General features: G+C 36.9%; 1 protein-coding gene and 1 pseudogene across 1 annotated transcript in view; both read right to left on the reverse strand.

The window, feature by feature from the left end:
• The window catches only part of LOC117021138 (rho GTPase-activating protein 7), a 177,954-nt gene that overhangs the window by 131,478 nt on the left and 27,466 nt on the right, over positions 1-19,010 (reverse strand). The gene's annotated exons all lie outside the window — the stretch shown is intronic.
• Positions 10,162-18,950, reverse strand: LOC117021573 (rho-related GTP-binding protein RhoQ-like; annotated as a pseudogene).

Consider the following 19,010-nt stretch of genomic DNA (forward strand, 5'->3'; position numbering starts at 1 on the left):
GCCTCGGTGCAAATCTCTAGGTGATCAGTGAACACTAGCAAAATCCTCTAAATCCTGACAAAGGGCTATTGAAAAGTCCTTTAGAAATGAAAGCAGAAAGATTCTAGAATGATTCTGAAACACAAGGTTTAAGTCATATATGCATATACAATGATCGAATATTATTAGAATTAAGAATTTTAATTCTTGCCAAAATTTGAGTGTTATAAGTTTATTACCAGGAGGTGTGCAACTTCATTAAAGCGGTTTTGGCAGTTCCATAATTTTTGAGTTGGAGGGAACCTTAATGATCATATTGTTTCACTCCCTTGCTTTACAGATAAGGGACCTGAGACCCCTGAAAGATAAAGTCTCAGGGTCACACTGGTAAGATTTAAAACACAGAACTCCTAACTCTCAGCCCACTGCTATTTTTACTAACTGAAGCTTTGATTCTTTTTTGGAGCTTTGATAAGATATAGTCAACAAAATGTTCTAACATAGGGTGAGCCTGTTAAAGAATTCCCTTGTTATTTGAAATGCTAAATTGGCACTTGAGAAATCTCCAAAATAATACTTTGTTTTGTTACCACAGAGTTCACACTGTACAATATACGAAAACAGTGATCTGATACTAAGTCACTACTACAATTTTGAAATCAGATGTTGCTGACACTTCATAAGTCAGTAGTTGAAAGTACTTCAAATGACCTTTTGAAATATGAGCTAAATCTATAATTCCAATTCCCGCCACCCCAAACCAGATTTGGATACATTTCCACCACTATCCTACTCCTGTCATGTGTAATGAATACCAAAAACCTAGTCCATAGTTGTTCTTTACTTAGGAAAAAAATGGTGTGTTTATTACTTTAGATAAAAATTCCCCAAAAGTGTACATATTGTTAACTTGGTGGTAACCAATTACATAAAATAGCATATGAAAGATAAAGCCTCATATGATATAAGAATGTATTCTTTTGTAGAACAAAATCCAAGTAACTCACTAACTAGCTAAAAATGTTAGCCTTCAATGCTGTTTCATTACGAGAAATCAATCTAGTTCTTATGTCCAACTAATGAATAAGAATTCTTTCTTCAAGACAAACAAAGAAACAAAAAGTCATAGACACAGACAATAGTTTAGTGGTTATCAGAGGATAAGGGGGGTGGGGGTGTGGTAGATGAGAATAAATGGGGTCAAATATATGGTGATGGAAGGAGAACTGACTCTGGGTGGTGAACACACAATGGGATATATGTAGATGACGTATTACAGAATTGTACACCTGAAATCTATGTAACTTTACTAACCATTGTCACCCCAATAAACTTAAAAAAAAAAAAGAATTCTTTCCTAATAGAATATGACTTTAAACAACCAACAAGCTATAGTTTGATTTTCTAAATGTAGTACTTCTTTTTAAAATTCTCTAAAGAGCAGTCCTTTTGAAAGTTCTTTTTTATTTTTCTTGCTATTTCTCTGGAGAGTTTCTAAGTTCTGTGAAGCTGCATGTTTTTCAGATATCTGTTTTTCCGCCCCCTTTTTCATTCTGTCTTTTTTTCTCTTTCTCTGGGACAGGAAGTTGAGGGTCTTGACCTCATTTGGATCTTTTCCAATGTCAGAAGGTGGTCTTTTCAAAAAAGATTCCAAGTGGTTGATTTCTTTCTGATTTTATTTTTCAGTAATTGTGTTAATAAATGAGTTCTAAATGTTTTTCCCCCGCCCCCTTCTTCCTCATAGCTGTAAAATGACAAGTGACTCCTTTGAGGTTAATTACTGGGCTCTTAGAGAAATAAGCATTATCTCTTTGTTCATTGAGACTGCACTGTGTTTTCCTGACAGGGGCGGGGGATGGGAGTTCACAGTGACAAGCCCTCTGGTCCAAAGAACCATCAGGTCACTGGCACCAGTGTGCTGTGTGCTAACACTGTGGACCGACTTCTTGGGCACAGCAACGTTTCTGAAGGCTGACTGTTATCATTTCCCCTTCCCATCTGGTCTAAATAGTGATCTCTTTGATTTTTAGAGAAGGGAAATGTTATGGAAAAACTGCTTCCTGTGAATAAGCATAATAAAACAAGAAGGATACAAATGCCACATAACATGCTCTATAAAAAGATTTTTGTGCACAATCCTTTTTATAAGTTTATGCGTAGGAGGATGGCCCAGGGAACACTCCCTCCAGTCACCCAGTGTTGCTTGTGTGCATGTTCCGGAATGCCATCCTGATTCCTCTCTGCCTGTTCCTGAGCCTACCCAGCCTTCAATTAAATTGAAATTACTTCATACCACCCGCTCGGAAACTTCCTGGGAGGATTCTGCTCACTGCTGCAGGATTTGCATCTAGGGCAGTGCTTGGAACTTGTTGAGAACTCAATAAATAAAGAATTGTTGAACACAGGAAAACATGAATCCGAGCTGCCAGTGAGGTTGCCTACGCTGATATGTGTTGTCTGTAACCCTTGTAGGTTTTAAAATCACACTGCCTTGTGCCCATTTATATCTGAAAAGGCCTATCTGTCTAATTGCCTCACTGCATTGAAAGGGCTGTGTTTCTTCTCTTCATAGCAACTTTTTATCTCTCCCAGCTCCTTGTGAAGTACCTTCCTTGTTCATGATGAAAGCTCAGCAAATGTTGGTTGTCTAATTAAAAGACATCCATAATGATTTTCCTCAAGCTCATTTTAAATGTTCTATGCATCTATTCATTTAGTCATCATGACGGTTATTTAGACCTGATTATGTGCTACAGTTGCAAAGGCAAAGAAAAACTGGTCTCTACCTTGGAGGATCTCCTAGGGTAGGGACAAAGTAAATATACATTTACAGTTCAAGGTAGTGAGTGCAGCTGTGGGAGTAAAGGTTCTAAGAAGAGACAAGAGAAGGGAGAGGGAGAGACTTGGGGAGGTGATGGTGCGGTCCAAATTAAGGAAACAGGGAGAGACAATCCTCTCATGTTCCCTGAACCTGCTGTTCAAAGGGTGAAGGAATGACCACCTATGAGGAGGAGATGTCTGATATGTATATGTATATGTATATAGCTAGGGCAGAGCATACTTAGGAATCGCAATGCAAATGACAAACACTACTCTATGAACACTAATTCTTAAGACAGATTCTTTTTTTTCTGCACAATTATTGTGGTTTATGTTTCATAGTGTGAAGGAAAAACAGGGTCCTATGGATGTAAAAATACGTGTAGAAATAATATGGTAATGAAAACTACCGTGCCAGTGAATTAACGTCCCACACCAGGGTGTCTTGAAATCATTTCAGCGTGTCTTTATGTGAAAATTCAGCACATCAGTCCACACAGTATTTCTCGACACTTAAATGCCTGGACAGTCATTTTCCTCCAACCTCTTTAACAGACATTCAGGTCTTCAGCTCCGGTCTGCCGATCTCCCTTAACCCCTTCCCCAAACAGCACACATGTGCTTTCAGGTGATAATCGCTGCGTATTCTATCACTCTCCATCAGGCCAGATTTTTGTAAAGTTGATCTTCCATAGTTTTTAATACATTTAAAAAACAATAGGTGTTTGTCCCTTTCTCAAATATAAAATTACATTGATTACTGATTTCAAATAATGCATGGTCTTTCAGAGAGGGCGTGTCTCCCTCCTCCTGCCACACTCAGCTCCCTCGCAAAGTATTATATTCAGGCCCTTCTTTGTACAGCTTAAGGAGCAAGTCCACAGGCTCACTCAGGGTCCCAGAACTAGTTAGTCACGGAGCTTGTACAAACCTCATCTTTTCTCTCTGATGCCAGTGCTCTTCCTGTCTTCCCACGATATCGTCCTCTTTTCAACATAAGTCAATATGCATGGTGTGCAAGGATGCTGCTTGAAACGTGCTGTATGATTCTTCAGCATGTCTAGCATGCAGAATTTCAGTGGGACATTTATCTCTGCTTATATTTAGCTCAATTCACCTTAGCAGTGGGGGAGAGAGCGGTTCTAGGATCTTTCTTTTTCCACCTTGCCCTATATCTGCACTACAAAAGGGAACAACACATGATAGGGGCAGATAGGGCAAAATGAGACTCTTAACTGTTATTCCACTCCAGCCCTTTCCTAGGCAGGCACAAAATTACTGCTGCAAAGCCATGGGGTATATAGGCCTTTTCATTCAGCAAATATATTTTCAACTTAGTCCATGTAAATTCTATCCAAATCTATTCAAGATCATTCTTCAGTTGTCTTTTCATCCTGTAGTCTACAGTAACATATACCATATGTGCCAAAAATGATTGAAAAACCCCAAGTCCACCTGGAAATTTTTCTCCCATAACTTAGTTGGCAATCTATTTTGAACAAGAGGATGAAAATACATCCGCTGTTCTTGTTCTTGGTAACTTGTTCTTATTGCAGATGTGTCTGTTCTTTACATCTCAGTATAATTGCCTTTTGAAAGCAAAAAGGAATAGGATTGTAATCAAAGTAATATTACAAAGTGCTGAAGCTCAATCTCTACCAACAGTCTTTAGAGAACACATGTTTTAATAGTTGCTGTAGTTTTTTCTGGAAATCCCATAACCCTATAGTTTTATTGTTTGTCATGGTGATGCATAGGTATCATTAGGGCAAATATTAAAAATAAATCAGAAATAACTGGCCTTTTCCCTTGTCATCACAGACAACATACATCTGGTGATTTTGAATTGAAATATCTTTGCCTATCCAAGATAGTCTGGTATATATTCTTAGAAAAACAAGCAAAAGAGTTCAGGAGATGCTTTTTATCTGGTAGCCAGCCTTCCAGGAACTTCACAACAGACCGTTTTCTAGCATGTTAACTGGGTGTGACTGAATGTATATTAGGTTTGCCATTCTATGGGAATCCGGTCACTGGACTTTGGGCCTTGATTATAACCAAAGTTTCATTTCTGTTAGTTGCAAAGAAGAATAACTGCTTGGGTGATTCCACTCTCTTTGCTATAAGGTAAAAGAGAGTAATCATGGAAAGGGAATGTTTTAAAAATATACCTGATAGGACATGGATTAGTTTCCCTAGATCTAGTCAGGGACTAAAAGGCTGTAATCTGCTACACAGTCAGCCAATACGGATATTCACTAGTTTGTTTTCCCCCCTCATTCATTACAGATACTTGTTTATGAAAAGGGTTTAATTTTGTTTACCTTTGGAGTAGGCTTGTTGAAACTAGTGAATTTGGTAAAGATTCATGTAGATTAGATAAAAGAACTTTTTGTGTTTATTGTCTCCAAGTTGGGACTCGTCATTTCTGGTCATGAGGAAGCAACATTGTTCAAATAGCTGTTTAGAGTTATTATTTTTGGCTTATTATTCTCTGATGAGGAAACAGAAACCTGACATTTTGCTGGATTCCCAGGACCTATGTCTTTAAAGACTGGGATTATCAACTTTCCCCAGAGAGTTGCCTGTTAGGGAAAGAGGGCCATCTGGGATTAGATGTATTTGTGGGGACATGAAAGAGCTCAAAAGAGCTATAAAGAGAAAATGGCAGCTAACATGCTTCCTTCTTTGCAGTCCAAAGGATGAAATAAATGAAGGAGATAAATTAAAATAAAAGGAAGAGAAAAAAACCCGAAATTTGAATACAGTGAAAAGTTTTTCCTTAAGTCAAAAAAGACTCCAGTGCAAGGCTAAAAGGGAGTAAAAATTGTAGGCTTGATGATGTGGGCTGAGGCCTTGGGACAACGCGTAGAGTGGGTGCTGAGGACACTGAGAAGGAAAGCTTCCCAAAGTCCTCGGTGCCTTAGAAAGAGAGACCTTTATCTTCTTATTCTAGAGGGCTCGATGTGTCGTGACCAAGTGCACAGGGTCAGATATAACCTAGACTCACACAAGCGAAAAAAACCACACATACAAAGGCAACAGGAGATACTCTTTTTTCCTTCACCAACTTAATGCATTCATGCATCATATTTCCCAAGTGTTCCTTAGAATTCTAAGGTATCCTTGCTTTTCAGCAGATTACAATCTAATAAGGGAAACTAGATCTCAAACACAATAATTTAGAACATGACAATAAAAATCCCTCTAAATCCTTATGGTTAAAGCACATTCACATTTGTTATCACACTTCCCCAGCTGCAGTGTTGACATCAGTCCTCAGGCAACCCTGTTCTGTGTCCCCACTATTCAGGATCCTATCAAGGTTCCAGGTCTTCCTTCTATTCCTAGCTTATGTTGTTTTAGTGTATTTAGAAGAGACCTTCCCTGGTGATGTTTACAGTACCCCTGTGAGACCAATGGCATCTGAAAGAGTCTGTGCTTTCTAGGGATTAGGTGAACTAAGAAAGGAATTTCCTTTCAGGCAATACTGTTGTAAGAAGTCTCCCTTTCAATCATTCTAATAAGACAGTAAAGTAGGAATTAATGTTATCACACATTACCTTGAAGAAATTTTGACATAGAAAGGCTAACTTCCACAAGATACAACAGCAATTTAAGTAAGAGATTGAACTCTTGATTTTGTGTTTTTTTTTTAAATTTCAATTTCATACTCTTTTTTTTACCTTTAAAGTATTAAAACATGAGAAATAATTCTCCAAAGCAGAGCACCCTAATGTGGAGGGGAGTTAGAATAAGGATGCGATCAGAGTTTTTGTTCTCTTGCAAAGCAATTGTTTTTCAAGAATATGGTGGCATTCAGTTACACATGTACTGTTGCTTCTCATATTCTCCTAGTGTCAGTTCCCATGAGTCAGACCATCATCATCAGTTTTGCTACCATTTATTTGCCTCCTCTGTGACAGATTTCACGATAATCATTTTCCATACTTATGTCTCGTTACTCAATCCTATAGATAGAAGATTGAGACTAACAGATAAAATAACTTTCTTAGTGTCACAATCTAATATGTGGTGGGATCTAGGAATCAAACTGAATCTTGTCAGATTCCAGAATCCATTCTCTTACACTTTTTGTCTTTCTCTTACACTTTTATTTTGTACAGTAGTATAAGTTTCTAGGAGTGAGGAAGAATTGAACAGTGATTACAATCTGAATAACTGCAATGCTTTTTAGATCTTCGTAGGCCAACTTTCTTTCTTTTTTTCCCCAATGCTTTACATAGATAGGAAACTGCGTATTATTTTATTTGTAACCCCATGTGTTAAGATGGGACATTGTTAAGTAATAATCACTTAAAAAGCAACAACCACCAAGCCAGTATTTAATTTTATATTCAAAATTAATAATTAAGAATCAACTGGAAGCAATGTTTAAAGTAACTAAGATAATTCACAATAAAAAAACCATTAATTCAGACTCTACTTATTGTAAATATGACAATTCAAAATGGGCTAACAAAATGTACCTTTAGAGATAGATTAAGGGCATGAGTAGCAAAGTATTACATAAGATTTCAGGGAGCTTCTGAAATTACTTTTAAGAACTTCAGAACTGATTATCTGCATGCAAAAATATATTACATTTAAGTTTATTCATACATGGCCATATGTGAACAATGTATTTGCATTCACTAACAAAATTCATGTCTAAGATTTTTTTAAAGTATTTTATTTCCCAGATATTTCACTACTTTGAACTAGTTGTTTATGTGACTACTCTGAATTTCTATTGAACCCCAATCCTTTCATGAAGACTTGCTTCTGAAAATAAACCAATTTTCTATAATTTGTTTATGAATTGAAAACAAACCTTTAGTTTTTAGTTAAAGTAGTAGGAAGAATTTTGCAAAAACAAATACTAAAGAACTAAAACAATAAAAAGGCTCTTAAGCAATGGGAAACTCCAAACCCCATTAAGTCAATAGAGTACCTCAGTGGTTCATATGACACAACCATCTTTGCTTAGAGTTTTAATAATCTATATACAGCATTTTTACCATCTTAAGAATGTGAAGCTGAAAAGGTAATGCCCAACAATGATTACTGTGAACAAGAAAGAAAAGAATCGTAAGAGTTGATAAATGGGAGAGATATTGGCGATAATCTGTGCTACCTCCGATATTTATAGATGAGTAAACTGAGGCCCAGTCATGAAACAGAGGGGATACCAGAACTGTGTTTCCAAATCCGCAGTCCATTTCTCTTAAAGTAGGGCGAATTCTAGATTTTAACTTCCACTGCCCACTAAACCAAGTGTGAAGAGTTTCAGAGACGTAAATTTGAGGGAAAAAAAAGAAAAATTCCCATCAAATCCTCAAAGGCAAGTTGGAAATGTATAATACTTTACTGTCTTAATTCCTTTATACCACATGTTGCACAACTTAGCTAATATACTAACCAATTTATATGAATCCTTTCAGTTATATCTAAAAATAGTAGACTGTAATTAAATGAGAAAGTTACATAAGATTCCATTTTGCACATACATAACACCATGGTACTTACTGTGAACCAGCATTTCTTGGGAGAAAGAAGACATCTCCGCCATTCAATTCAGAGAGAAGGCTCCTGACTAGTTATCCAACAAACTCTCCACTCTTCAGTGGAGAAGTTGATGCTTATATTTTTAAAACTCTCTAGACAGCTCACACACAAGACAGTAAGTCCTAGATTTGTGACTGATATGAGCATTTAAGGCTGTCATTTTAAAGTAGAAAAGTTTAGTGTTCCATTACCTGCACAATCTGCAATGGACATCGCTATAAGCTTGTCATAGAAATTAACCAAAGACATAAAGAAATCACAGTTTAGCCAACAGCAAGTTTAAATGTAGAAAAGGCTGGAAAATCTATGGATTAGATTATGCTTCTTTGAACTGCATTAATTTGTTCACACTGAAACTGTCTGACACGACATTCTGTTGCATGGCTCTTGAAATAAGTCAGACCAAACAAGAAGCTTAATTAGGTAGCAGAACTAGTAATTAAGATTGTTCACTTCTAACACAGTTCTACGGCCTGTTTCCCCAGGGAAAGATTAGAAATGGCTCAAGATTACCAAATAAGCTTCACAGATGAATATGAAACTTTTTTCTTTTTTTTAAGCAGGGCCTTTCACCTGGGGACCAACATGCACTGCTTGTGGATTAAATAAATCAACATTATTTACTTCTGGCTTGATGTGATATTGTGAAATGTAATATGGCTGGGAAAAAAAATGGGTATTTGGAAGCCAGAATTTTCTTTAACTTATACTGTATGTGTTTGACCTAAGTTGTAGTTATATAACTTCTGCTGTGGTTCTAATATCTGTATCTGAAAGGTGACATCAGTTTTATATTGGAAGCAATGCTTTATTATAAAATCCATGTAACATGGTAGAATTCTGGGCCTTTCTCTATAACACAATTTGAAGTTTCTTGTGGTTTGGTCAGCATACACACTTCTCATTTCGTTTGATGCACAAGCCAATGTGGACATTCTAAAACAAAATTACCAACTAGTGCAGAGAGCTAAATTGAGTCCAAGATTATGGCAAAGTCTGACTCGAAAATTTAATTTGTAATTTTAGCATGTCTCTCATACTGTATGGGAAGCATCAAACTAAATCTACAATTGCCAGAAGCATTACAGTTGACTGCACGTTAACTAAAATGTGTACATTTTTTGTGTTCATGATAAATGCAGTTATGACCTTATTACACTTTTGGTATTCTTTAAGAAAGCATAGTAAGTTTTAATATAGAAATATTTAGGTTATATTTGTGCTCAAGTAATGATGAAATATTTATTCTTTAAAAAAAAATTTCTTTTTTGATCTCATAGATTCTCTCCTCAGGTATGGCCCATCTCCTGTACACTTGAAATAACCTCTGGCTATGTGACTGGCCTTGGATATATTGGAATAGAAAGCAACTTACATAGAAGAACAATTAATTGGAACAAAGGGAAAAGGTATTTCTTTTTGCAGGTTTCATTAAGACTGTGCAGAAATGTGTATGGTCTAAACCAGGCAGGTTCCATTACAGCACTATTTTTTATGTAGTTACAACATGATGTGTTTGTAGCTTTTCAAACTATAATACCCCTGAGAGATTGTAGCCTCTAATTGAAATTTAGTATTGATAATAGATTGTGGCTTCAGATGCTGTTTGCTGCTTCTTGAACCTTTAAGAAACATTCTTAATGAACTTGATCGAATTTTGAGGATAGGGTTGTTTTTTTCATTCAGATTTTAAACTACTGCAGTATTTAAAAGAGGTCTGGGTAGAGTTGTAGCATATATTTCATATGCTTGCTGAGAGACAGGGACGGTTTCCTTGGCCACTGGAGATGTTTCTCACATAATTGAACAACAGTTTATCCATCTTGATCCCATTCGTTTTTTTGTTTGTTTGTTTGTTTGTTTTTTAACTGTGTGTTTCTTTGGAGTTAAAATGGCTATGATAGCCTTATCAGAAACAGTCTCCAGTCCCTTGCGGGTTAAAAATGAACATTGCATGTAGCAGCACACTCCTGTATCTTTTGCTATTTTCTGTCCTTTTACCACATAGGTTTTTCTTTCACAAGTCTTGCTCAAGTTTTGGGGTCATCTCGGAGATCAATCTGAGTTCTTATGAATAAAAAAGGTCCATTGGGTGGGTATTCCTTACGTTCTAGTACCCACTCCTCTTACATTTTGGACTGAGGCTGCATTTACCACAGAGAAGCGTATAAAGAAGACATCAGTCATTGGATGAGATAAAGGCCTCAGATCATTATCCTCCTGTCCAACATGTCTTAGAATCCCAGGAGGTACTGCTTGCCGCCTCAAGAGATGCTAACTGCATAGTGATAGAAGGCGGTGGGCACATCTCCAGGAAGGCATCTTCGGCCTAGGTCATGAGTATGTACATCATATGCTCAGCCCCAGCCTGTCTGAGGGGTCCGCCACCCACCCTGCTCCATGAAGCACCCCGTGCAGTGGCTCCCCATGCCCAAGGGAAGGGGACAGCGGGCCTGAGGTGCTGCCTCCACTGCAGTAGCTGCCCTGATCCCTGCACCGGCTTTAGTAGCCGTGGTGCCCGCTGCCCCCTCCGCTTGGCATCTGAGCACTGTCCTAGGCCCGGCCTTCCCAGGAGGATCCACTGGCTTTTAGTCCCACTTTCCAATGCATGGGTCAAAGAGTAAATATCCCCGTCTTTCCATTTTTGTAAATAAAAAAGAGTCTTGGAAATTTCGAAATCTTCTATGTTTTAAATAAAACCTTCAAAGCTGAGATTAATATTGCTTTTCTTAAAAAAAAAAAAAAGAAAAAATCTATGTACTTCATTAGAATTGGGTTTCACATTAATGCCTGGTAACTTATAGTATGCCAGAATAATGGGTTTTGTAGCCCTGATTCATCCAGCTCTGAATAATAGCTCTGACACTTAATTTCTCTGTGACCTCTAAGTATGTTCCTTATTTGTCAAGGCCTCAGTTTTTTCATCTCTCAATTTGTACCTAATTTGTAAGTTGTGATGATTAAATGAGATAATGAGTATAAAAAGCCAGGATCTGGTGCTGGCACATAGTTAATGCCCAAATAGGAATTACAGGTATTTATAATGGTAAATTATAAACAGGCTGTGTAATTTTCCATATTATAAAATTTTATTGAAATTTATGTTTGTATGTTAAATTCACAATAAGAAGTGATTGGAAGATACTACTGAAATATGCAACTTATATAATCTGACGTGATGTTGACCTAATAGTTGTTAAAACTGCATATCTAGAGAAGTCTGATATTACTTTTCTAAAGACAATACAGATGCACAAATGGTCCAGCTCTTGAGTTTCCTGAATGGAAAGCATAAATTGTGAAAAGAGTTAAGTATATATGCAACTCCAGTTTCTGTCCTCCTGAATAATGATATAATAGGTGAACACCATAGGAAAACATCAGGCAGGACAGCTTATTTTGTATAAAAAGTGGCAATTGGATTTCTTTTGATTTTTCAGTAGTTTATGTAAAACACTGCCTAACAATAAATCCACTTGTGTTCAGCCACCCATTCAACCTCCTTTTTTTCCCCCTCGGTGAACAAAGTTATTTCCTCTTGTGGAAGAATTTAATAAAACATTTGAATAAAATAATCCTTTGATACAGCTGAAAAAAGGAGAAAGCACATTTGTCTTATTTGACTATGTAACTTAAAAGCAATTCAGAAAAAAAGTAATTTATTGCCTAAGGGACTTTTATTTTTATATTATTATTTGAGCGTAATGTGCGAGGTAACAATTCTAATGGCCATTGAAAATAAAGAATATCTTTCAGCAAAGCCTCTGGAATGCTCCCCTGTAGTCCACCCACCCCTTCCACTCCCAACCTTCTACCCCACCCCAAAGTCACTCCTGACCTCACTGGGTGACATCAGCCTGGGGCCCTTTCCCAGAAGGAGATCTCAAGGCTAAGACACAGTCATGGAGCTCTCTCCCACTCTAGGGACCACAAAAATCCCAAAAGTTTCTTAGCTAACACCCTTTAAAAGATTGAGGCCTGTGGAAAACCTACGCACGGAAAGTCTGTTTCTATTTCAGTTGTGTATCAGTTAAGATGGAAAATTTTTAAAGTCCACACAGATGGTAAATAAATTTCTGCTACATGAGGCAGTTCCTGGAATAAAGCAATTTTCTCAAATAACAAGTGCCAACTTATTTTTTCAGCGGGACTTATTTTTAACTTTCCCAGGGAATGGCTGAGAGACTGGGAGCAGTGTCCGTCCACCTTAGGAATCCGAGTCTCCTTCCAGAAGAAACTAATACTGTTCTCACTACAGACATACATGTATGTATGCATACACATGTACATTGAATGAAGGGAGTGGTTGTTCATTTTCCTGGGGGAGGGCAATGAGTGAGGGACTGAGAAAATGGAAATTTGGCAGAAATATTTGTTTTCATTTAATGTTTAGTTTTCGATAACTTACTCTAAACAGTATGAAATTAACCCATATTCTTGCTTAGGAATTCGTGAAATATCTTGACCGAATGACCATTAATCCTTGGGATTTTTTTACACACTGTTAGACTTGGCCCGTGTCTCCAGAAATCGTTAGCATTAGTCTCCTAGGATATAGTTGACCCCCCCTGGTGGTTTGCTGGGTCATGCTTCACTGGGGAGAACCATCCTTGGGCTGCTGTTGGCAGGGAATGCTGGTATCTAAGACAAAAGGATGCCATTTACTACATCAGGGCAATTCAAACATTTCCTCTAATAGCAGAGATCCCCTATTTATAAGAAACACAAATATCGACTAGTAAATCATTAAATTGTGTTATAACGGATAGTTTTAATGAGGGTATTACGACAGAGTGCTATGTACATAGCCATTAGAAATGTATTTTAGTATATGTGCTGCCGAAGCGAGCACTAAAAATGTGTTAACATTTTTTTTGTAAAATATTTCACTTAGCACTACAGAGGGTCTGTCAATCTATCAGTAAATATTTACTGAGTGCCTAAATACTAATTATTGTATGAGTAAGGAATAAAGAAAAACCTGTCTTTGCCTTAAAGAAGTTATAGTTGAAGAGACAACTATGAAGGAATGAGAACCACCAAGAGGAAGACTATGACGCTAAACATTGGGGTTAGAGGGTGATATGCTGACCTGATATGTCAAGAGAGATATTTCTATGGATTGAATATTTATTTTATTTCCAAATTATGGTGATGCCCTAACCCCCAATAATCCTTAGGAGGTATGGCCTTTGGGAGGCAATTAGCTTTAGATGAGGTCATGAGGGGGAGCACCTGCCGTAAGATTCATGTCCTTAAAGTAAAAAGAAGAGAAACCAGAGCTTCCTCTTTCTACCCTGTAAGGAAACAGGGAAAAGGTAGCCTGCTGTAAGCCAGGAAGAGAGCCCTCACCAGAACCTGAGCATGCTGGCACCCTGATCTCAGACTTCCGGCCTCCAAAACTGTGAGAAAAAAATGTGTGTTGTTTAAACCACCCAGTCTATGACATTTTGTTACAGCGGCCTGAGTGGACTAAGACATATATGCAATGCTCAGGTAGAATCTATGAGTACATCATCAGCATGGAACAGGAAACAGATTTTTTTTTTTTATTAAATTTATTGGGGTGACAATTGTTAGTAAAATTACATAGATTTCAGGTAGGAAACAGATTTTTGAAAGAGAAGTTTTGAAGTCCTTTTTTTTCTTTTTTTGGGGGGGTGGGGGAGGGGAACAGGACTTTATTGGGGTCCTTTTTTAGTGAAGCTGTATAACTTTTCAGTTACAATAACATCTTTGTGTGTGTGTGACAAATTCTAATGTTTGAGAGTAAACACTGACAGACAATCACTATTACACTGAGACACAAACATAATTTACAAACAAGTACATGAGAATTAGGGGAGCTGGGAGTAATATAAGGGTTTCCTAATTCAACATCTTCCCTTGAACAGTGAGGAGACCAACTTTAGAAGCGGACACACGTGCTGTAGGTCAGAGGTGTTGCAGAGCTGGCATGAGAATAACATTGCTCCATGAGCTAACTCCCTGCCCTCTCCGTTGCAGCATAAGAAACAATAACAGGTTCCTTGTTACTGTTCTATAGTCTGTACATAAAATTTGTCAGTCTGGGTTATTGAGAATAAAATTCCTCTGAGATTAATTCCTCCGTTTTTTCACTTGGTTTTCTTTTATTTTAGTCACTAAGTTTTTTGTGTTTTTATACCAAATCAAAGCGCAGGTGTTAACGATTGAATGAGAACATATTTTGATAGTGACATCATTATAACAGAATTTTTTAATAGGCAAAGAAGACCAAACTATTAATTTAGTTTTAAAAAGTAGTAAATGTCTACATGTTTGTAGCTGTCTTTCCTTTTTTGGCTTAAACATGTTTTATCAGGGTTGAATTTGTTTAAAATAGCCTTAGAAAAAAAGCAAAAACTGTTTTCCTATCATCTAGGACAGATATCTTAATAATTAAGGTTGTTTCTGAAAATCTTTTCTCTGAAGAAAACCTTGATTTTAATTTTAGTTCAAAAGGACTTCAGTCTTCTGATTTTGACGGCCCTGCATAAGACCATCTTTCCTATCAGGACTTTGGCTAAAAAATAGAGGCTAAAATAATGAATTTCCTGTTATTCTTAGCATGTGCCCAGAAGCCATGGAGATTTTTGGATTTACTCAGTGAATTAAAGAAAGAAAGTGAATAAAAGACCCTATTATAAGTAGCAACCATAGAAAATAAAGATTATAAACAGTAGTAGTTTCATAATGAAAAAATAAATAAAAGACATAACTGCAACCACAAAATCTCCTCTGGAGGGGGGGAGACTGTGTGGGCATTTCCCTCTGAGGTAACCTGGGGGAATTCCAAGCCCTGAGGTTGCCCCTCAAATCTTTAGAAGAACATACTATGGACTGAAGTCTGATTGACAAGTTTTGGGTATGTGGCCTTAAGAACTGCGAAGGAGACCAAGATGCCATCTTGGAAAACTAATTAGAGATAAACAAAATTATGCAGACTCTAAAAGAATGAACCTAAACTCTCATCATTTCCTTCAATCTGATATTGTCTGTGGTTCCCACATGCCTGGGTCATTATTTCATAACCACTTCTCCATTGAATTCTGAATGGGTGGTGTAGAAATGTCTACAAGATAAACAGTTCTCAGTGTATTTACCATTTCCCAGGATAAGAGAGGTGAGTAGGTTGCCTCTTAAAGTAAAAAGAAGCTATAGGGGTGAATTTTGTAATGGGGGAAATGCATTCATTTGTAAGTAACAAGCATGTTATACTTTTAAAAATTTAAATAGAATAAAAAAGAAATTATTATAATATTACTTCAGGAACCTAATTTGTATTGTTTATTGCTTTGTGAATATTAGGCTTTCCATGACATTTTAAAGCATTAAACCAGTTATTCAAAGTTTCACATCTATCAAAAAAGATTCATTTGAGGTTCTCAAAATATTGGATATTAAAAACATAAGCCAGTATGTTTTGATCATTTCAACAGATGTTTCTTATGCCTCTAAGAGGTTTAAATTTAGAAGAGAAGACAAGACACATTTTCATTTTTACGTACGCATCCGCATCACTATTCTTTTCAGTGAGGCCAGTACATAAGTACGCCATGCAATTTGTCACGTAAATGAGACCAATAGAAGAGGGACCTAAGAAGGAAGGATGAGGGGTCAACAGGCATAAACCTGAGTGGCCAGACAAGCCAGGAGGAATGGTCACCACACAAATGGAGCATGCGCCATAAAGTTACTTATGAATGTTACCCTTCAAGGTTTTTGAGTTTCTTGAGGAGAATGACAGTAATTTATTCATCTTTGATAATCTGGCAATTAACATAATGCCCAAATGTTAGATGATTTTAAAAAGCTAAATGAATGAATTAATGATTAAGTAAATTAACAAAATACATGTTTATGCAAGCAATTACAACTTTATTGTAGGACATACTACTTTGTGTATGTGAAATCAAAGAAGATGAGAACAGCAGGGTCGAGGACATAAGAAGACATCATAGTGAGTGAGTCTTCTTCCCTTCCTCTTAGACACATAGCAAGGGATATTGTGCTTTTCTCCTATACTAATCTTACTGGAAGTAAGATTTGTAGACAGTTGTGGCTGAAGGAGTAGAGACTCAGTCAGTCATTTATGCATTCATCAGCCCATCCATCCATCCATCCATCCATCCATCCATCCATCCATCCATCCATCCATTCCCTAGATAACTTCCTGTTTCTCACTTTACCATGTTGATCACTGAGACTACACATAGCCTCTGCCTTCAATGTGCATATATTATTGCCAAATTAGGGCATTTATTAGGTTCATTGTCAAATAAGATGACAAAAAAATCACTTTTATTTATTCTACTTCTTTTCTCAGTGAAGACATTTTTAGCGAGAGAGGAATTTGTGATTTTGGAACTCAAAGTGGAATGAGTTTGAAACAGTTAAGTGGTAAATGCTGGAGTGGGGCAAGTAAGTGTACAGAGTGACTACTAAGAGACTCTGATGGTCAGAGAGTATGGATTTGTAGTGCATTTCTACAGGACTCATTAGAGTAGTGAGAGTAAGTTGAACATTTTAACAAACACTAGATACAGAGGACTTTAAATTACAAGCTGGGGGATGTGATCATCAGTGGAAGAAACTAAGAGACTGGGTTAGCTTTCTTTTATGAAGGGAAATAACCTGATGATGATGTTTCCTTAGGAAGGTTAATTTGATTATACTGTGTACAACCAGGTGGAATGAGAGACACACTAAGATACTGACAACACATTAAAAACCTGTAAACCTCACTTCATTACTATAGTTGGTATTCTCAGAGAGATACAAGAGCATTGCGTCCAGCAAACATGAACATGTTACTAGCACAATTACAAGCAGAAAACATACTCCATATTCTTCACCTTCCCTCTGGTTACAGGTATGAACTCTCAGCTCCAGTCTAAACCTAATGTCTTCAATGGGCACGGGATCTCCTCCTCTCTCATCAGTTCAAGGACATCACCCCTAGTACTGTCTCCTATCTTGTATCTGATACTTCCTCTAGTGGGTCATTTCTATCACCTTCCAAATATGATGTCAAAATATCTCCCATTAAAAATAATAATAATAAAAAAAATCTTTCTTGACACTATATCTTCCTCTGGCTTCCACCCTCTTTCTTCGTTTTCTTTTATACCTAATATTAAATTGTTATTTAAGAGTTGTCTTTGCTCACTTTCTTCAATTCCTGTCCTCCCTTTTGCTCTTGAATCCACTGAAAGAAAGCATCTGTTCCCATCAAAACTGCTATGAAGAAGCAGGCCAAAGAACTTTATGCTGTTAAATGCCAAGTTTCTTCTTGTTCTACTTGCAGCACTGGAAACATTTGATCTCTCTCTTTTTAGAAATACATGGTTTCTAGGATCCTATTACTATTTGATTACTCTGCTTCATTTGTTCATTCCACTCCTTAGTTGGTTTACTATTCATTTGTTGATTTATTCTCTGCTTCCTTAGCCTCTAAAATAAGTCCTTGACAGCAAAGGTGTTATTTCTTATCCCTCAGGTCTGGAAGAATGTTTGGTACATAGTAGGTGCTCAATAACTGTTTATTGGCCAGGTAATTGAATGAAAACAACAAAGAGCTATGTAAGTTAAAAATATGACTGAACAATAAATACTTTAATAGATAGTGAATAGTAAAATGGGTATATCTGAAGACCAAGCTGTTGATTTGGTCTAGTGAGTCACGAAAATCTAACAGCAATTAAAGAAAAAATACAAAGAAATGTCAAATAATAGGTAGAAGAGACATAGATACAGTTAATGCCAAAGCATCTGATACGTGCATGTATCACTTAAATAATAAAAAGATAAAAGTAGGTAGTTGATGACTAAATTAATGCTATCTTAGTGGAAGTATTATATCTTTTTTCAAGTTAAACAGTAAGGCAATTTAAAGCTTGGAATTGATTCAGGAATTTTGACTTCACATATATTTGACTTATCACTATGAAAAACATGTTATTTCTCAAGCAAAATAAGGTACCTCTCACGTAGAAATGCCCTTATGTTATTTGCTATAGTTTACATTTATTTTTTATTCCAATTTCCAAAGAACTATCAGGTAGAATTAAAGATGAGAAAATATAGCATGAGGTCATTAAGAGATTTAATTGGAACAAGAAGACAGTAAAAAGAGCAGTATTAATTCTTACTGTGCACTCAGATAATGCTTGAAATGCTCTTCTTGTCTTCACTCAATCACTCATTCCACAGAAATGTAATAAATGCACACTGTACGCCAGGCATATGCTCGGCATTAAGGGGAACACGGTGAATAAATTATGAGCATGCTAGTCCCTGCCTTCAAGGAATTTAGTGTCAAGTGTAGGTATGTGCACTAGTTTCTTGAGGCTGCTGTAACAAATTGTATACCACAAACCTCGTGCCTTAAAACTACAGATTTTTTTTTTTTCTCATAGGTCCTGGGGCCAGAAATTACAGTGAATTGGCAGGGCCACTCTATTGGAAGGCTCTAGAGGAGGATCTATTCTTGCCTTTTCCATCTCTGGTGGCTCTAGGTATTCGTTGGCTGGTGGCTGCATAACTCCAATTTCTACCTTCATCTTCACATAGCCTTCTCCTCTGTGTCTTCTCCTCTCTGTCTTTTATAAGGACACTTGACA

This window comes from Rhinolophus ferrumequinum, chromosome 4 (assembly GCF_004115265.2).
Source record: "Rhinolophus ferrumequinum isolate MPI-CBG mRhiFer1 chromosome 4, mRhiFer1_v1.p, whole genome shotgun sequence".
NCBI classification, from domain to species: Eukaryota; Metazoa; Chordata; class Mammalia; order Chiroptera; family Rhinolophidae; genus Rhinolophus; species Rhinolophus ferrumequinum.